Raw genomic sequence first — 14750 nt, 5'->3', positions numbered from 1 at the left:
GGAGGTCAATTGGGATTTCCAATTCAAGGAGGAAAGATTGATGAAGGCTAGGCTGATCTTTGGCAATCAAAAACTGATATTCATCTCTCAATCATAAATACTCTCAGAATTAAATGAAAGGAGGGAACAAAGTTGTCACGTATAGGAGGAGAAAGTTTAGAAATAGAAAAGAAGAGTAGTTATTTTGGAGGGAAAAAAATTGTTAGTTTGTTGAGAAGTTGTTATAGCTGTTGAAATTAGTCAATGACAGTTATCAAGTATTACTATAAATAGTTGTCATTCATGTAATTGAGATTCATTCTGAAATCAATAAAATCTCTGACTTCTTTCTCTCTAAATTTCTTCTCTCTCTTATTCTAATTCTCGTCCCTATCTCTCTCTCTCTCTCTCTCTCTCTCTCTTCTTCCTCATTCCTATCTATATTCTTCTAAACTCTCTGTAGTCAGTAGAAACCCTTAATTCTAGGTAACTACTGACAAATTGGTATCAGAGCCAGGTTCCTGTGAAGGGCTTTGATCCAGATCAGTATCAGGGGTGTCACGAGATGCCTAGAAGTCAAGTGGTGAATCAAGAAATTGTCAGAATGGAAGAGCTGGAGGAAAAGGAGCGCAATTGGCAAGAAACTGTCAAGAGGAAGCTGGATCTGAAAATGGAAAAAATGGAGCAGATATTAGATGATATGGGAAAAAAATAATGGATGAGATGAAAAAAATGATGTGTGGATTCTTTAATGAAAGGAATAAGGAAGTTGAGGTGAATAGTGAACATGAAGGACAGGGAAGTAAGGGGATCCTGCCAAATCCTCCCAAGAAAACTGCTAAGGATCAATTCAGTACATCCTTTGCAGTAAACACTGATGATAATACAAGAATTTTGCCCAAGATTGAGTTGGTGACCTGTGATGGCAGTGAGCCTAGGGTTTGGCTTAGAAAGTGTGAAAAGTATTTTGAGAATTACAAGGTTCCTAAGGAGCAACGGGTGGGAATTGCTAGTCTCTTCTTGATTGATAAGGGAGATTCTTGGTGTCAGAATTGGAGTAAAGGGAAAAGTGAAATGCTGTGGGATGAATTTCAGAGGGCATTATGTGCTAGATTTGGGGAAGAAGGAATGGAAGATGTTGTGGAGGAATTTATAAAGACAAGGCAGATTGGGAATGTAATGGAGTATCAAGATAAATTTGAGGAGATGAGGATAAAGATGGAGAAGGTTATGCCTTATCTTGAAGAGGAATATTTTCTGTCAGCCTTCATAGGAGGATTAAGGGATGAAATCCGTCCTATGGTAAGGATTGTTAGGCCTGCATCCCTTTCTCATGCATTTGAGATTGCAAAATTTCAAGAACAGTTACTAGAAAGCAACAAGAAGTCCACTTATCCCTCAAGATCCTATGCTGGTAATTTCAGACCTCAAACTTCAACTTATAACCCTTCCTTTAGAACCTCTCAATTACATCAGAATTGTCCTCAATTGACAAAACCCCCAAACAATAAAGCTAAACCTAATTTCACAGTCTTTAATCCAAGACAATCTCAGTCTGTCACTTCTAGCAATGCAGCCAATTCTCAAGCCTCTAAAACACCTATATCCAGAAAACCTAACAACCAAAAAAATGTGAGACAGCCCAAACCTTGTTATAGATGTGGAGAAAAATACTTTCCAGGGCATGTGTGCAAGCAAAAGACTGTTATGGCTTTATGTGGGAGTGATTCAAGTAGGGAGGAATGGATTGAGCAAGGAAATGAGGAGATTGAAAGGAAAGGCAACATTGAAGTTCAGCAATGGGAAGATGTGTTAGGAAGTATGGAGGAGGAGATGACACTTTCCCTTAATGCCATTGAAGGGAAGTTGGGGATTGAAACTATTAAGGTGAAAGGTCAGTATTTGAATAGAGAGCTGCTAATTTTAATTGATAGTGGTAGCAGCCATAGCCATATTAATGCTAGAGTGGCTAGGGAATTAAAGCTACCTATAGTCCAAACTTCTGCAGTACCTATTTTTGTAGCTGATGGCAGAAAATTAATTTCAAATTGCACTTGTTTTGAATTTCCTTGGAAGGTGGGAAAGCATAGATTTGTGTTTGATCTCAAATTGTTGGAGCTTGGGAGTTTTGATATTATATTGGGAGTAGACTGGATAAGGACTATTAGTCCAATTTTATTTGACTTTGTAAACTCTAAAGTCACTTTCAAGAAGAATGGGAAGGATATCACATTTTATGGGATCAATGATAAAGTTGTTACTTGTAAGATGTGGCAATGTGAAGACATTAATAAGATGTGGCAGAGGAAGGGGAAGGATTTCCAAAGCCCTCAATTTTATATTGAAGTGCCACTAATGCAACCACAACCAGCAGAGCATTCTGAGTTACCTGAGCTCTTTTCTATGACAGCTGCAATTTCAGGTAATTTTTCTACAGATTATAATGAAATTCAAAGATTACTTGATGACTATAAAGATCTGTTTGAGGAGCCTAAGACATTGCCTCCTTTTAGAAACCATAATCACTCCATACCATTGCAGCCAAATACACAACCTATTAGTGTGAGACCTTATAGGTATCCACATTTCCAAAAGGCAGAAATAGAGAAGTTGGTATCTGAAATGTTGGCCAATGATGTTATTCAGCCTAGTACTAGTTCATATTCTTCACCTGTGTTGTTGGTTAAGAAAAAGGATGGTACTTGGAGGTTTTGTGTTGATTATAGGAAGTTAAATGATCTCACAATCAAGGAAAAGTTTCCAATACCTATGATTAATGACTTACTTGATGAGTTACATGGGGCTGCTGTGTTTTCTAAAATAGATTTGAGAGCGGGTTACCATCAAATCAGAATGGAGCCTGCTGATATTCCCAAGACTGCCTTTAGGACACATCATGGCCATTTTGAGTTCAATGTTGTGCCATTTGGTCTTACAAATGCACCAGCAACCTTCCAAGCTCTCATGAATCATATTGTAGAAAGAGATGTAGAAAGAGATGATTCTCATTGATTTCAATTAATCTGTACATGGGTATTTATATACAATTGATTTCTATAATTGTGTTATACTAATTAGGAAGAAATCCTAAATAAGAAATCCTAAATAGGAATACAGAATACAGAATATACACAGAAATAATATAATGATTGACTTTCCATAACACTCCCCCTCAAGTTGGAGCATAGATGTTAATCATGCCCAACTTGTTACAAATGTAGTCAATCCTAGCTCCATTCAGAGCTTTTGTGAAAATATCTCCTAACTGCTCTCCAGTTTTGATGTCCTGTTGAGATGATCTGTTGTTGAATCTTTTCACGAACAAAGTGACAATCAATCTCAATATGTTTGGTCCGCTCATGAAATACCGGATTAGAAGCAATATGGAGAGCAGCTTGATTATCACACTACAATTTCGCAGGCTGGGGGGGTCTTAAAACCTGTCTCATCTAGTAATTGAAATATCCACATTACCTTACATACTGATTGTGCCATGGCTCAGATTCGGATTCAAAGACTAGATCGAGAAACTACACTCGCTTCTTCTTGCTTTTCCAAGACACTAAATTTCCTCCAACAAAACGCAATATCCAGAGTTGACCTCCTATCAACCTTAGATCCAGCCAGTCGGCATCGAAAACATTCAACATTCAAATGCCCATGATTACCATATAACAAACCTCTTCTTGGAGCTCCTTCAGATAGCACAAGATTTGTCCCAAGGCTTCCCAATGAGAAACAGTTGGGGAAGACATAAACCGACTTACCACACTAACGGCATAAGCAATGTCGGGACGAGTGACAAGAAGGTAGTTCAATTTTCCTACCAATCTCTGTATCTCTCGGATCTTCAAACAACTCACTATCCCCTGCTAACGGTTGTAAATTTGGAGTCATTGGTGCACTACAAGGCTTAGCACCTAATTATCCTGTCTCTTTCAATAGAAAGATCAAATAATTTCTTTGAGACAATAAAAAACCCTTCTTACTACTCATAACTTCAAAACCCAAAAAATACTTGAATAATCCCAAGTCTTTGGTCCAAACTGGTTTGGAGGAAGGTTTTAAGAGATGAAATACCGCAGAGTCACTCCCGGTGATGATAATGTCATCCACATAGACTACCAGAGAATTAGACCACCTCAGTTGCTTATAAAATACCGAGTGATCACACTTACTCTTTTGCATACCAAATTCCTGTACTGTTTCACTGAATCTCCCAAACCATGCCCTAGGACTTTGTTTCAAGCCATAAAGTGACTTACGTAGCCTACAAACTTTACCCAACTCCACCTGAGCAAAAAAGCCATGTGGTTGCTCCATATTAACCTCCTCCTGAAGTTCACCATGAAGTATATCATTCTTGATATTCAATTGGTGCAGGGGCCAATCATATGTAGTGCTAAAGAGATAAACAAGCGAATGTAAGTAAGTTTAGCTACAGGAGAAAAAGTGTCGAGTAATCAACCCCATATGTCCGAGCATATCCTTTTGCTACAAGGCGTGCTTTTAACCTAGCCACGTAACCATCGATTTACCTCATCAGAATACCCATTTGCAACCAATAGCTTTCTTACCAAGGCAAAGGCAATAGCTCCCATGTACCATTAGCATCTAAAGCCTCCATTTCTTCTTTCATAGCAAAGACACCACCAGATGAGACAAAGGCCTCACCAACAGTATTAGGGATAGGAACAGAGTCTAAAGAAGTAACAAAACACCGAGAACAAGAAGACAATTGATTATAAGAAACAAAAGAAGAGATAGGGTAAGTACATGAACGTTTACCTTTACGAAGAGCAATGGGTAAATCTAGATCAGAATCATGATCAGTATGAGGTACAGGATCTCCCAACGAAGTAGCTGGTGGAGGATCTGAGTCAGTAATCTCCAATCTCCTGGAATAAACATGAACAACGGGAGGCCGAGTAGGTCTAGAGACAGAAGAAACAGGCTGTGAGAGAGGACTAGACATTGATTGGGCAGTATATATTAAGATATCATCCTCCTCCCCCTGACTCTCATACACAGATGATTGAGAAAAAAATGGAGTTGACTCAAAAAATGTGACATCTGCAGAAACAAGATAACGATTAAGAGTAGGAGAGAAACAGCGGTATCCTTTTTGAATCCGGGAGTACCCAAGGAAGACACATTTGAGAGACTTTGGATCCAATTTAGTAACCTGCGGACGAACATCACGTACAAAACAAGTACAACCAAAAATACGGGGTTCAACAGGAAACAAAGATTTTGTAGGGAACAAAGCAGTATAAGGAATATCCCCATTAAGGACAGAAGACGGCATACGATTGATCAAAAAACATGCCGTAGAAACTGCATCCGCCCAAAAGTGTTTAGGAACTTTCATCTGAAAAAGAAGAGCACGAGTTACCTCAAGAAGATGCCGATTTTTTCTTTCGGCCACGCCATTTTGGGATGGGGTATCCACACAGGAAGACTGATGAAGAATGCCATTTTGTGTCATGTAAGACTGAAATTGTGCTGAAAAATATTCTTTAGCATTGTCACTTCTTAATATGCGCACAGAAATATTAAATTGAGTTTTGATTTCATTACAAAAGGCACAAAAGATAGAAAACAACTCAGAACGATTCTTCATTAAATATAACCAGGTAACACGAGAGTAATCATCAACAAAAGTAACAAAATAACGAAATCCAGTTTTAGAAGTAACAGAACAAGGACCCCAAACATCGAATGAACTAACTCAAAAGGGATGAAGCCCGTTTATTGACTCTAGACACGTAAGGCAAACGATGATGTTTTGCAACCGACACGACTCACATTCTAGTCTCGATAAAGATCAAATCGAGGACACAACTTCTTCATGATAGACAAAGAAGGATGACCCAATCTACAATGAGCTTCAAGAGGTGTTACGATCGAGCAAACAAGCGATCGCGGTACATGATTTTCGAGAATGTAGAGACCACCGACTCACGTCCTCTACCAATAATGCCGTCGTAAGATCCTCAAACAAACACCGATCGGAAAAAAGGAAATAGAACAATTTAAGGTACGAGTAAGTTTACTAATGTAAAGTAGATTAAAAGAGAAATTTGGTAGACACAAAGCAGATGACAAAGAAATTGACGGTCGGATTCAGCCTGCAACCCATGACACAAGAAGTAGAACCATCACCAAAGTAACAAGAGAGGAAGTGGGATTAGACCAAGCGGATAGAAGACTAGAATTACTGTCATGTGATCTGCTGCACCGTAATCAATAACCCATTTGGATGAGGAAGACACAAGGCATGTAGTGGATTTACGACTCGTGATCGCAGTTGATAGGGAACCGTAGGCTTTAGAGATGCCTGACATCGGGAAAATCGTGCAAAATCCTCTGCAGATACCAAAACAGCTTTTCTCAGAGGAAGATACCGTAGAATCCTCTCACGCCATATTTGCCATCTGTGATCGCGATTTTTCTTCCGAAGTTGCGGACAATTATATTTTGTATGGCTGTGCTCATGACAATAATAACAAATGACTCCTCTTGAGTCCCGATTAGAACTAGCCTCTCCATTACGCTGATTACTTTGTCTATAATTCCTCCTCTACTTCCTCTTCTATTACCTGTTGTCCATTTGGATTACGGCTAATAAGAGCACTCTTGGCAGTGTGAAGATTGGGTACTCTGCACGAAGGACCCGTGTGAATGTTTCATGCAAAGAGGAAATCTCGAATCGAAAGAATCGAGATTTAGCGCCTCATACTCGAAGGAAGGCCGAAGAAAACTCATAACACCATTGCTCCCGTTGGGCTCAGAACTTTCACATCGTAACTAAAAGGCAACAATACATTAAGTTCCTCATATACCCGCTTAAAATCCATAAAATAAGCCGTGAGAGACTTATTTTCTTTCTCAAGACGGTAGAATGCCTTACAAACATCATAAATACGGAGATATTCCCTTTACCGAATACGTAAAATCTAAGTAATCCATCAATTCTTTAACAAATTCACGTGATTAATTAAACTAATTACCTCACCGTGAATCGAGTTCAAGCCGCAAAAACAACCGAGCGTCCTCCCTTAGCCAAGTTTGTTGTGTATCATCGAGGTGGATCTTTAGTAAGGTGATCATCCTTATCAATGCTACGCAAATAGACCCTAACAGCCTTACTCCACCTGTAATTTGAACCATTAAGTTTGTGTTCCGTGATCTTAGTCATCATCTAATCACATCGTAAATAACATTCTTATTGTCCGCCATTTGTTGAGACAAAGAAACTAACCAAACGCTAATCCAAAGTCTTGTGACAACAAAATAATCCAAAATCACAAATCAAGTAAATACCGAAATAGGATCCGAGAGCCAAACCTCGAAGTCCTTTAATGGTGTCTTGGATCGAACAAAGACACAATGTTGGAATGAGGGGATTGAGGCGACGCTGCAATGTTGATCGGAATCGAAACGCACGGCCGGCCAAGGTCTCTCTGGTGGGTGGTGAGAACAAATAGTCACCCTAGATGGCCCGCTCGATACCATGTAGAAAGAGATGTAGAAAGAGATGATTCTCATTGATTTCAATTAATCTGTACATGGGTATTTATATACAATTGATTCCTATAATTGTGTTATACTAATTAGGAAGAAATCCTAAATAAGAAATCCTAAATAGGAATACAGAATACAGAATATACACAGAAATAATATAATGATTGACTTTCCATAACACATATTTTTCATCCTTTTCTAAGGAAATTTGTTTTGGTTTTCTTTGATGATATACTTGTCTATAGCCCAGACAATTCTACTCATGTCAAGCATTTGGAGGCAGTATTTCAAGTCCTAAGGCAGTAAAGGTTGTATGCTAAGATGTCTAAGTGTGCTTTTGCTCAAAAACAAGTTGAGTATTTGGGGCATGTCATATCTGGAAAGGGAGTGGCTACTGATCCTAATAAAATCAAAGCTATGGTGACTTGGCCAGTGCCACAGAATGTTAAAGAATTGAGAAGTTTTCTTGGCCTCACTAGTTATTATAGGAAATTTATCCATCACTATGGCTCTATTAGCAAACCACTGACTGAATTGTTAAAAAAATATTCATTTCAGTGGAATTCAGCAGCTCAAGGTGCTTTTGATCACCTTAAAATTATAATGTCTCAAGCTCCAGTCCTTGCACTTCCTGATTTTACAGAGCCATTCATTGTAGAAACAGATGCTAGCAGTTTTGGTATGGGGGCAATACTGCAACAACAGGGACATCCAATTGCTTTCATTTCAAAGGCATTGGGACCAAGAAATAAGGGTTTATCTGTCTATGAGAAGGAATTATTGGCTATTATATTTGCTGTTACCAAGTGGAGACACTATTTGAAGCAAGGGCAATTTTATATCAAAACAGATCACGAGTCTATAAAATTCCTCTTGGAACAGAGGCTACATACTAACTTGCAGCAAAAAGGCATTTCCAAATTATTAGGGTTGGATTACAAGATCTTGTATAGAAGAGGGGTGGAGAATAAAGTGGCTGATGCTCTTTCTAGGATACCATTGAGGGAAGCAGAGCAAGAATCTACTTATACTGTCATTACAGTCATCCAGCCTGCTTGGATAAATGAATTGATAGCCAGTTATGAAGGGGACAGTTAAATTGGGCAATTATTGGCTCAATTAGCTATTGATAATAGCTCTCATCCTGGTTATGAATGCAAAAAAGGGATATTGTACTTTAAAGGCAGGCTGTTTGTGGGCCCTGCTACTTCACTTAGACAGAAATTGCTGGCCATCTATCATGACTCTCCTATGGGAGGACATTCTGGTATTCACCCTACTTACTTGAGGCTGAAAAGACATTTTTTCTGGCCAGGGCTTATGCAGGATGTGATCCAATGGGTTAAGAAGTGTGATGTGTGTGCCAGGTGTAAAAGTGACCATAGCCTGCCTGGTGGTTTATTGCAGCCTCTACCAATCCCCACACAAGCCTGGCAACATATTTCAATGAATTTTATTGCGCAATTGCCTAGGTCTGAAGGCAAGGATGTTATTTTGGTAATTGTGTGTAGAATGACTAAGTATGGGCATTTCTTGGCTGTCTCTCATCCATACACTACTGCTTCTATTGCTAAAGTGTTTCTCAGTCACATTTACAAGCTTCATGGACTGCCTCTTTCCATTGTATCCGATAGGGACAAAGTTTTCACAAGTCTCTTTTGGAAAGAGTTATTCAAGTTGTATGGGACTTCATTGCATTACACTACTGCCTATCATCCTCAATCTGATGGGCAAACTGAGAGGTTAAATCAATGTTTAGAATGTTATTTGAGGTGTATGACACATTATTTGCCTGCTGCTTGGAGCAAATGGTTACCATTAGCTGAGTGGTGGTATAACAGTACTCACCATAGCAACCTCAAGATGAGTCCCTTTGAAGCTTTATATGGCTATCACCCTCCTGGAATTCATTTTCCCCTTCTTGATTCCACTCCTGTCCAAGCTGTTACTAATTTACTTCAGGAGAGACAGCATATGACAGAAATTATACGAGAGAATTTAACTAAGGCCCAGCATAGAATGAAACAGCAAGCAGATAAGAAAAGAGCAGAAAAAGAGTTCCAGGTTGGAGATTGGGTATATTTGAGGTTGCAGCCCTACAGACAAGTTTCTATTGCAGTTAGAAGGTCACTCAAGTTATCAACAAGGTATTTTAGGCCATTTCAGATAGTCGCTAAAGTGGGTACAGTGGCTTATAAACTGCAATTACCTACTTCCTCTACTGTTCATCTAGTTTTTCATGTTTCCTTGTTGAAAAGGAAGGTAAGGGACAATATCACTCCAATCTTGGACCTTCCAGCTTTACAAGAAGATCATACTTGGGAAGTGCATCCAAAGAGGCTGTTGCATATTAGAACTATTGAAAGGAATGGGATTCCAATTTTGCAGGGCTTAGTTAAATGGCTGCATTTTAGTGAAGAAGATGCAACTTGGGAGGACCAGTCATTTTTGCAAGCTCAGTTTCCATCATTTAAACCTTCTTGGGGTCAAGAAGGTTCTAAAGGGAGGGAAATTGTCACGTATAGGAGGAGAAAGTTTAGAAATAGAAAAGAAGAGTAGTTATTTTGGAGGGAAAAAATTGTTAGTTTGTTGAGAAGTTGTTATAGCTGTTGAAATTAGTCAATGACAGTTATCAAGTAATACTATAAATAGCTGTCATTCATGTAATTGAGATTCATTCTGAAATCAATAAAATCTCAGACTTCTTTCTCTCTAAATTTCTTCTCTCTCTTATTCTAATTCTCGTCCCTATCTCTCTCTCTCTCTCTCTCTCTCTCTCTCTCTCTCTTCTTCCTCATTCCTGTTTATATTCTTCTAAACTCTCTATAGTCAGTAGAAACCCTTAATTCTAGGTAACTACTGACAAAAGTCTTTGTCTTTGGTGTGAAGAAATGTACACATTAGATCACATTTGTGACAAAGAGCCAATGTTGGTCACCATTATAAATGATTTAGAAGATGAGGAAGTCATTGGAGCTTTGAATTCAATGAAGAAAATGGGGAAAATGTTGCTGTTTATGAGGACTTCTCCCGGTCTTGTGAAGAGAAATAAAAAATTTTAAGAAAGTTATGATGAAATAAAAGAAATTGATGAGGAAAAATTTATGGAAGAGCATTAGGAATCGGTTACATTTTCTTCTAGACAAGTTGAAGAATATCTGGCTGAGGATATTTGTGCACCTAAACCTTTGCCTCCATATCCAGCCTCAAATCAAGGATGGTTATGCAGTACTTGCTTCAAATGCGCTTGGTGAGTGAATAATTACCGAATCAAGAGTTGAAAATGATAGGCTTCGTGTGAACATCTCTAGAGAATTTTTATATGATTCTAGATTGAGTGCTGGGATTATAGATGAGAGTACATTTGAGTTTGCAATTGGTTTTAATAACCAAGATTCTGATGTGATGAAGGCTAAATCTCACAAGGCATTCTTAGAGAAGATCAAGTGCAAGATGAAACTAGTGTCAAATCAAGATTCAATTGGGTATTTGGAATTGATCAAATGCAAGATGAAGCCAAATTGTAGCAAGGGTTTTATTTTTCATTCAATTGGGTATTTGGATTTGATCAAATGCAAAATGAAGTCAAGTTGTGGTAGTGATTTTTGGAAGAGCATTTGCAATATTGATATTATTGCTAATGTCAAAGATTTAGAGCCCAATGTTGATACAATGATTGTAAGAGATTATGTTTTGTAGCAGTGAGTCTTGAGCAAGAGATTGGTGATAAATCTGACCCAAAGCCAATCTGTAATTTTGCTTTTCTCTTCAACTTAAAGCAATTTAGATTCAATTAGCAGAAACTTTCTTCGTTGAGGATAAGGAAGTTTTTAAGTGGGGAGAATTAGTGCATGTTCATTAGATGAAAACTCTTTTTTCTCTTGGATTCTTCTCTATTATTCTATTCTTCACTCTGAAATTTCTTCTCTTCTTTGTCATCTCTTTCTTTTTCTATTAATTTTGCATCAATATTGATATGAACTTAGAAGAACAACACCCCAAAAATTAGCTATTGAGGTTGGAGAGTTAAAGTCCATCTCGACATTGAAATCTCATACTTTCAATGTGGGACACAAGTTTTCTTGCAATGGATCTTAATATTCCACCACGCTTCAGACGCCCACACAGACTGGCTTTGCGTTGGCTTAATCTAGCCTCGGGCGAACACTGCTATTCCGGTGTCACCAGGCCGCATGAATACAACTGGGAGTCATAATAGATAGCTCTGATACCATTGATGCAAATTTGGCTCTGATACCATTAATACAGATTAAAAAAAAAAAAGGAAAGGGAAGGAAATAAAGGAAATTTTAGTGAGAAGAATAGGAGAATAGAGAAGAATTCAAGAGAGAAGAGAGTTTTCATCCAATTAACACATTGATTATAATAGAGTCAGCTCCTTATATGGAGATTACAGTAACTGACTACCAGCTAGCTTACTAATTACTTGAACATTTACAACAGATTTGCAACTAATCTAACAACATCTATAACAGAATTACAACTCATAAACTGTATCGTATCAAAACCCCACTACTTTATCACTAAATAGACTGTTTTCTTGGATCGCCCTACCATAGCTTGCAACCCCAAATAAACCACATCATTATTAGTTGCCCGAAACCCTAGAGAGTCAACCGGATATTGTCTCCTCTCTTGCTGCATATTAGAAATTGAAAGATATTTTTTATTCAGAGAAATTCACCTTCAGCCCAAACAATTGCTCATACCGCTATACCATAGAAGAAATACAACTTGCCTCCTCAGGTTTACTCTTAAAAAAAATAGAATATAATTGTCTGCAAACGTAAGATGGGAGATAATAAGAGCCCTTACAGATACAAGAACAATGTAACTAAACTGTATAGCCTCATCAGTCAAACTAGTCAAACCCTCTGAACACAAAAGAAACAAATATAGGGACTGGATCACCCTACCTCAAGCCCCTTGTGGGCACAATATTACCCACAGGATCAACTTTAATCAAGATTGAATAAGTAGCCGAGGCAACACATCTCATAATCTGTGAAATCCAATGCTCATCAAAACCTCGCCGGTTCATCACACAACGCGGAAAACCCCACTCTACCCAATCATATGCCTTAGCCATATATAGCTTTAGAGCCATAGTCCCTTTACTACCTTGATGGCATTGTTTCATACAGTGAAAGATCTCAAAAGCAATGAAAGCGTTATCAGTTATCAGCCTCCTCGGAACAAAAGCACTCTACCTCTCACCTATACTATCTTGTAAACCTACTTTTAACCGGTTGGCCAGAAGCTTCAAAACAATTTATAAATCACATTGCCCAAAGAGACTTAAATCCAGTCGCTTCCTCTCTCTGTCAAGCTACCTTAACTTTTCTCTCTCCACTTTTCTTTACAAATTCCTCACTCTCCCTTTCTTTCCCTTGTGAATGACAATTTATTTTCCTCTGAGTTGACTAATTCGTTGACCTCAAATACTCCTTTGCCTCTACTTCCAATAAGACTCACCGCCACCACCATCTCTTTCTCAACGATCATGACAATGATAGTAACAAACTTGAGTTGGTTCCCTGCAGGTGTGTCCTTTTCATCTTCACTTGGGTATTGGTGATAACGAATGAAGGAGAACAAAAAAATTGGAAATGAGTTTGTAATTAATAAGAAGGGGAAATTTAAATTATTCTTAGTTGGATTTTATTTGTCAAGTTGCTTGTTATCGAGGATTAGATTATTTGATATTTATTGAATTTGCAATTTTTTAAAAAATATTGCTAGAATTAATGAGTTTGGTTGAAAATTGTGGGCTTGAACAATGATTAAAAAAAAAAAAAATCATTTACATTGCAGCTATCATTTGTTGCTTTTATGAATTGGAAATATAATAGTTGCGCAGCCTTATTGTGTTTTTGCCAATTTTCGTAAGGTGGAGGTAGACATAGGTGAGGACCAAGTTTGGATTGAAATCAGCTTGAAATTAGTCAAACTCGTATCTAACTAGAACTGTTTTGAATCAAATCGATTTTGTTTAGTTTGGTTTGTCTCTGACTCAAAAATAAAACTTTTTACTTTTTAAAAAAAATAAAAAATTATAAAATATTTTAATCATCAAATTTGATGAAATTAGGTTGAATCAAATAGAAATTGAATTGAAACTGGAATTGGAATTGAAACCCTTAGTTTGATCCTGAGTCCTAGCATTGATTGTCGAGACCAAATCAGGCCCATGCCTAGGTGGAGCGAGACATAAATTGGTGAGGATGGTGTGGATATTGTGCTTGACTTGAGGAATGAAAAGGATTTCAAATTGTGAGTATGCATTTGCTAGGAAAACTTTTGCCTTTTGTATATTTCTATATGTGAGAATTGGAATAAAGCTCAAATTTACTCTTGTAATTTTCATGATAAGGCCTTTTTTTGAAAAAAAAAAAATTAGTTTTTTAATTTTGATATTGGAAATATTTTCATAATTTTAAATAATTAATTAAAATAAAAAATTAAGAAAAATAAAGATAAAAAATCACAAACTCAGAAATTTGTGAAACACAACACAAAATCCACCCCAAAATCCAACAACCAATATCATACTTTAGGATCAAATTCATTCCTCCTGTTCAACTAATTCAAGGCCAGGCGGTGACCTTTGGTCACAGGCGAGCCTTCATTTTGATGTTGTGATTTTGGAATACTTCCATAATCATCTTCTTGCTGACCAGAAGGCCCAGCCACGGCAACGTTGGGTCATTGAATGCCCGCACCCGCACATGTCGAATGCTCATGCTGGGCAGCTGGTTGCCCCTGCTGTTATAGTTGTGTGGTGAGGAGAAAAACAGCAGTGACCATGGTCATTGCCTTAAAGAGCTATAACTTTTGCAAAAAATGGAAGGGACCTTCAATTTTTAATTTTGATTAATTGCAAATAATTTTAATATTTAAAAATATGAAAAATTGATATTGTGTTATTTAAAATTAGAAAAATAATATTTTAATTTTTAGAAAAAAATGAACTTATTTAGACTTAAATAAAAAGTTCTTGCCTAGTTTTGTCAAAAAGCTTAACATGAGATTATTTGGACACATAAAGTTATTCAAATGGAAGTTAATATGATTGATTTTTTGATACCAGAAAAAGTTACTAGAAAAATAGTGATGTATGATTGTGGAGCGAATGCTAGAGTCCAAAAATAAGTTGCAACTGGTGGTTTGGGGAGAGAGAGGCTGATGTTTATAAGAAGGAAGAAGAAGGGTGCGTCCATCTT

The sequence above is a fragment of the Hevea brasiliensis genome, chromosome 9, assembly GCF_030052815.1.
Source record: "Hevea brasiliensis isolate MT/VB/25A 57/8 chromosome 9, ASM3005281v1, whole genome shotgun sequence".
Classification (NCBI taxonomy): Eukaryota; Viridiplantae; Streptophyta; class Magnoliopsida; order Malpighiales; family Euphorbiaceae; genus Hevea; species Hevea brasiliensis.
Note: the sequence above shows the minus strand (reverse complement) of the source record.